This window comes from Puntigrus tetrazona, chromosome 17, assembly GCF_018831695.1.
Source record: "Puntigrus tetrazona isolate hp1 chromosome 17, ASM1883169v1, whole genome shotgun sequence".
NCBI classification, from domain to species: Eukaryota; Metazoa; Chordata; class Actinopteri; order Cypriniformes; family Cyprinidae; genus Puntigrus; species Puntigrus tetrazona.
In genome coordinates, this window is record NC_056715.1 from 621,553 (window position 1) to 628,067 (window position 6,515).

The following is a 6,515-nucleotide window of genomic DNA, read 5'->3' on the forward strand; positions in this document are numbered from 1 at the left end:
TGCATTTTTGCAGTACTTCTGAATGCAACAACACAGTAAATCAGTTATTATGTAAAGTTTGGCTCTAGAACCCAGATGTTACAGCATGCATTTGGTTTAGGCATGCACAGATTTTAAAGTTCTTCTCAATAATAATAACCTCGTATTTTCATGCTATGGTCATTAAGTGAAAAGTGTATTAAAATGTAGGCTATACTACACTGGACAAAGGCTTATTTTTCTAACCCCATTTGGAATATATATATATTTTTTGATTGTTTTTCCAAAAACTAACTAAAAACTAACCTGTATAGGAGCGATTGTGCCTGTTCTAATGCATTTAGCAGACACTTTTATTCAAAGAGACTTATCAGTTCTTGCTTTCTCCGGGAATCGAACCCATGACCCTCTCTATAGTTTGAGCTGCAGGAAGCCTGTTTTCTCACTTTCTCAGTCACTGATTATCGGGCCTAAGGGTTCACCGTCCTCTCTGCCAGCCGCTGCTTACGGGAAACCGTGTAGAAGACCGATCCTTTTTCAGATTCTCCCCCCGAACAATGCTCAATTCAGCCGGTTATTCTTAGGAACGGACAACATGACCTTACAAGAGCTCTGCTCGTGTTTGTTCGGGTTTGATACGTGACAGCGAGACTCTTCTGGGACGCGACACGCCGGACATGTGAAAATCCAGACACCTGCTCAGGAAGTCTCTCCTTCTGCCAGTCGCACAAGCCAGTTGATTTAGCCACCGAGGTGTGAAGCTCCAGTTGTCTGCAGTCGCTGCGTTCCTCTACGTGAGTCACTTATGGGAAACTCGGGAAGAAGCGGCCCGGGGAAAAGCGATTGTGCAGAACGAGAAAGGGAAAGGGAAAAGCCGCCCCTTTTCAAGAAGTTACGCATTTTACGAGCCCATAATTAAAGCCTCTGCAGCTTTCCCAAGCGGCTTTCTGCCCCCCTTCGAGACTCCATATTAGTCAATACCTTTCCCGATGATTTATGAGGCTTTTGCAAGAATCTGCTTTGTGTTTCAGACGTTTAAAGACACTAGTCATAAGCATGACCTCAACGACTTCAAATGGGAATGTTCAAGAAATTACACTGGCTTTGAGAAAGAGCGCTAACGCTGGATTTAGACGGCCAGATGATTGCGATGACTTCATGGCATCGTGACGCTCCCGATTCAAGGGGCCAGACGCAACCGGAGCCGACGTTCATCATCGTTTCTTCCCCGTACGCAGTCGGACAGAAGTGCATAGGACGTCTTAAAACAACAACCGATTTGTAATCAGAATGAAAACTGACCTGCGCGAAGCGTGCGGTTATTATCTGGCAGGCTGCGCCAATCGGTGACGCCCGAGGCCAACGGGAGCCGCAGAGTCTGCTGAACATGGAAACGGACGAAGCTCGTGGTGAGACTCGGTGCACTTGAGCGCAGCCTAATAAAAGTCTGGTGCAGGAAGCGCTGCGTTCATTACTCAAAGCCTTTATTGGGTCCCTGACGGAGCGCATCCAGATCTGGGATTTCGGCTCGTCCAACCGCTCCGTACTGACAGCTCTGAAAAAGAACAGAAAAAATTAAGCGCGCATCCAATAGGAGCCATTTTGGCGGAGATGGTCTTTCTCCAACCATCTGAACGGCCAAGTTAGTTTCCCTCGGTTTGAACAAACGTTGACCCTAAAGTGTTATAGTTTGGCACGCAACATGTCTGTATCTCAAACTGTGCGACTTTTTGAGGAATTAATTTAATGCCTGACAGGGAAATGCATATGCAATATATCTGGGGCCGATTTTTAATGCCGTTATTCAGCAGAGATGCATTAAATGTGACAGTAAAGGCATTGCGAAAGAGCTCCATTTCGAATAATTGCCGTTCTTTTGTACTTTCAATTCATCCCCCCAAAAAAAAATAAAAATCACAAAAACATGAAGCAGCACGACTGTTTTTAACAATAATCAGAGATGTTTCTTGAGCAGCAATGATTGTGAAAATTCAGTTTCGCTTCTCGGGAACGAATTGCGTTTAATACATTTTAATCATATTTCACAAATGTACTGTTTTGCGATGTATTTTTGATCAGTAAAAGCAAAAGAGGCGTCTTTAAAAACATCAAATCCGTCCTGAAAATTCAAATTATACCTCATTCTTAGTAATTGCAAACATCTGAAAACCATTACTTGGGTGGATTTTAGAGTTTTGGGAGGGATGGCTGGATAAAAATGTTTCCAAAAATGCATAAAAGATGTAGAGAGCAAAGGAGAGATGCTTTCTGCATTCTTCCCCGTTTCAAAACAACAATTACACTGTCTCTACTGGAGTCGTGTTCTGTCTCCAGTTAAAAGATTTTTATGTGAAATGCAGTCTGTTTGCTGCAGGACACGGGAAACATTCCTCATTTCGCATAGCGTCTAATAAATCAAACGCCCGATCGCTGCGATCACGACCTCTTCCTGCTCAGAAACACAGACACTGGGCTTTTGATGCGCGTCGGTCCTCCCAAAAAAACGACTGTCTCCGATTTTATAGCCGCTGCTGTCTGTGTGTGACAACACGGTCCCGACCGGAGACACTGAGCGCCTGTGACGGACAGAGCAGATATTCCAGGAACGAGAAAAATGCTACTAAAATAGCTGAACGTTATTAGGACGCAGCAGCCAATCAGTGCGTGTTTAATGTCTAGTATTCTGGCGACGAGATCCTTCCAGATGAAATGAAACTGATCAGTAACTCAAGACTGCGTTCAATTATCGCAACATCATGCAGAGCCGAGGAATAAAACTCTAACGGGACCTTTAATGAAGCGCAGAGGAAATTGCACATTATCTGATACACTGCTGGGATGTTTTCAGACATGTGCTGGCATGTTCGATGATTATTGTTTGTATTCAGTTACCGATATACCGACTAGAAAGATGATCGTTGGAAACGTGCATTAGATAAAATCCATCACGCACTTTGGCGACGAAGCCTGAGATGCTCCATCTGTACCAACAAATGTTAGTACGGTAAAGAAGATCAGCTGTAGCTAATTGAAAGCGTTAGAAGAACGTTTCAACCAGAAACACTGTCGCACGGCTTTCCTTTTTATGTGCAACTCAGGAGAAGATGGAAGATGCTGCTCTTCTCCCTGCAATGTAAATGAAGATCTCATAGTTGTGACAGACAAAGCTTTAGCAGACATGGGCTCTAGTGCATCTAAATAAGCCGTTGTCGTAAAGTGGTTCTATAATGCTTGATAACCTCGTGTTTTTGTGCAAATGAATGTATTTTTTTGAATGCATATTGAAAAAAATGCATATATAGATGCATATAAAAGGTGATTCATTTGAGTAGAGATGAACAAAAATACATTATAGCAGAAAACTATTGTAAATATAAAAAAACATTTTGATTGATAAAAGAATTGTTTTTCATAAACACATTTTAATGCATGCTTACACTGTAAAAATGCAATGCTTATTCAGTAGAAATATCTACATTTTTAAATCCAGTTACTGGAGAAGCAAAATGACTTCACCATATTGAGTCTTGTTTACTGAAAAATAAAATAACTTAAAACAAGAAATTGGGCTCAGAAACAAACTTAATTCAAAACAAGGCTCAACAGCCTATTTTTTTGTTTCTCAAGTTAAAGTACGTTTAAGAATTTTTTAGACATTTGTCATTTTTTATACAGGAAAATACATTTATTTTTGCAGTGTTAACAAATTCCAGAATTGAGAAATTATGCATATTTTATGGAAAAATTGCCTATTTAGTGATGCATATCAAACAGATCCCCAGGTCAGGAACATAATGGGATTAAAGGTGATTAAATGTACCTGAGTCAGAAAGCAGGCGCTCAGAGCTTGGGTTTCTCGTGCGCAGCTGTTTATTTTCACGGCTCTGCTGTGACATTTTCTTTCTGTCACGTCTGTCAGCTCTCATTAGAGCGCGGCCGCTGCCACTGTGCTGGCGTCTGCGAGCGGCCCGCTGTAAAGCGATCACGCTCACGGCCTGAAACCAACAAAGATCCAGTGATGCATGTCTTTTATCACCCCGCGCCGCTCAATGCTTCACTTATGCGAGCGCACGCACGCAGCGAGACTCGGACGGCAGAGTTTACGTAACACTCATGTTCCCCTTCACACGGGGCACGGCTGCACAGGGCGAGCGGGTCGGCCATGTCAACGCGCGAGAACATGCATTCTGGTTAGCGCTTCACGAGCGGGCATCAACCAGAAATGATTGCACGATACTTGAAGAATGCTTGAAGAGTAGTCGAAACTGAAATCACCCTCCGGCCATTCAAGACGCAGACGGGTGTTTCTTCTTCGGATTTGGAGTCATTTAGCATCCCGTCGCTTGCTCGCCGAAGGATCAGTGCATGGGTGCCGTCGGTCCATCTGCTGTGGTCCTCTCACAAACACGTTTGAACATGCTCTGATCCGTTCACTTGTCCCCCCCCCCCGGAGGAAGCACTAACGGATAGACGCCCTGAATGGTTTATGATTAAAAACATCTTAAAGACGGATTGGTTTCTGCTTTCGTCTTTCCGACCCATTAACCGATGGACTGGAGCGCTCTTTCTGACGGCACCCATTCACTGCTGAAGCGAGCAAGGGATGCAATTCTAACAGGATGTTTGGATGGCCTGAGGAGGAGTACATTTCTAGTCAGTTTCAATTTACGGGTGATTTATTTCTTTACAAAGCGCAATGCATGCTCAAAACAAGCATGCGTTATAATTATTAAAGCTTCAAGCGGGGCGCATGCGTCTTGTAAATGAACGTTCGTGTTCAAGTCGGCGGCTGTAATTTGAATGTTTATTCTCATCTGACAGTAAAAGCTCACGCCGTCACTGAAGTGTGCTAGAAAACAGGTCTGGATGTCTGTTAATATAATACATCTGGCTAAAACGTATGAATAATAAACAGTTGCAAACGCACGATATAGCAGAGCCATGCTTTATTGAGCTTAAATAAAGGGTTTTCCTTCCTTTTACTTGCGGTTGATAACCGTAAACGCTTTAGGTTGGGGATAAAGGATCTCAAACGGTTGAAAGGTTTACAGAAGAAATGTAATTTGGGAACGGGGAACATGACGTAAAGCAGGCGCTTATGATTTCATATTCAGGAACAAGCAATATTTCTTCAGCCTAAATTCTCCAGTGGAGCTTCCTGAAAAACACGTTTCTTCATTTCACCTTTAATGTTCTGCGAAGGCCGTATACGCAATGAATTAAAACGAGTTTCAGAATGCATTTCAATCAGACGTTAACAGGAATAATTGCGAGCGCAGGTATAATACACTGCAAAAATGATTTTCTTACTCGATATTTGTGTCTGGTTTTCCAGCGCAAATATCCAAACCTTCTTACGTGGAGATGATACGTGTTTTTGAGAGGTCAGTAACTAGAGAAGGCTATACAGGTAGAAAACGTGTCAGGTGTTTAAAACAGAGAGGAAAAATCCAATATTTATGCTGGAAATCGAGGCCAAGAATAACACTTTTTGCAGCGTTACAGAGATGCATTTGAAGAATAAGCGCGTCTATAATCAGACGTTGTCATAAATAATCGCTTTATTGAGACTTCCGGTGTCTTTTTCTTAGCTGTACAAAAGTCCTGATTGATCGACCTGCTTGGTTCGTCCGCCGTTTAGAAAGAGTTCAGGGATTCGGATTTGTCGTCGCGATCTTGGAAAAAGTCGAGAAATGCAAAAGTCACTCCGATCGTCAGCATTTGCGTCAGATCTCACGGTTGGCCATCACGCTGTTCTAGTCATTACCTTGGTCATTGACGCATTTGTAACGCAAATCGTTTGCTGTACTTAGTCGCTATAGTTATTCACGCCTCGAAAGCCTCACGTTGCGTGGCCTAGTTCGTGAACAATGCATCTATTTTTCATATTTATAAAGCCGAATCAAACAGGCGCGTGAAATGCACACCGAATAAGTGCTGAGGTCCGACTGGCTCTGGAGCTGTACCTGGAATGAGAATCAGACGTCCTCAGATAAGCAGATCTTCGGCGGCGAGACGTCTCCTCGGAGCGAGCCTCGTGCGCTCGTGAGTCTCAGGCTGGCGTTACGCTGATTTTACCACCAATAAAGGTGTTTTTGTGAACTGTCGAGCATACAGTTGCATACTGTAGCTTACAAAAAGTATAACAACATATAATACGATAGCCTATATAATAATAATAATAAGCCTCATCATAAAAGCAGTAAATATGGAGTATTATTTTTATAAACGGCTACAATTAGATATCATCACCGTATAACAGCAACAAGTCTTGGTTTATTATTATCTGCAAAAATAACTATTATTAATTATTTCGTTTAAACTATTGGAATATAACCGTTTAATAAGTATTTATTATCATTATCAACTCAATAAAAACACTGGTGCATATTGCAGCTGTTGTCAATATAAAATCAATTAGTTTTTGAACTATTATTATTATTATTTATAATTTAATTGTCTATATATGAAACATTGCAACCACTTTACAAAAGCAGTTATGATAACTGATTGCTATCACTAATGTATTAATTATA

General features: G+C 41.9%; 1 long non-coding RNA gene across 1 annotated transcript; it reads right to left on the reverse strand.

The window, feature by feature from the left end:
* Positions 1 to 287: 287 nt before the first annotated feature.
* On the reverse strand, positions 288 to 6,002 carry LOC122361644. The gene is made up of 3 exons (XR_006252993.1): positions 5,946 to 6,002; positions 3,800 to 3,974; positions 288 to 1,534 (listed from the first exon to the last, which is right to left on the reverse strand). It is a non-coding gene; the product is annotated as an uncharacterized LOC122361644 (long non-coding RNA).
* Between the last annotated feature and the right edge of the window lie 513 nt (positions 6,003 to 6,515).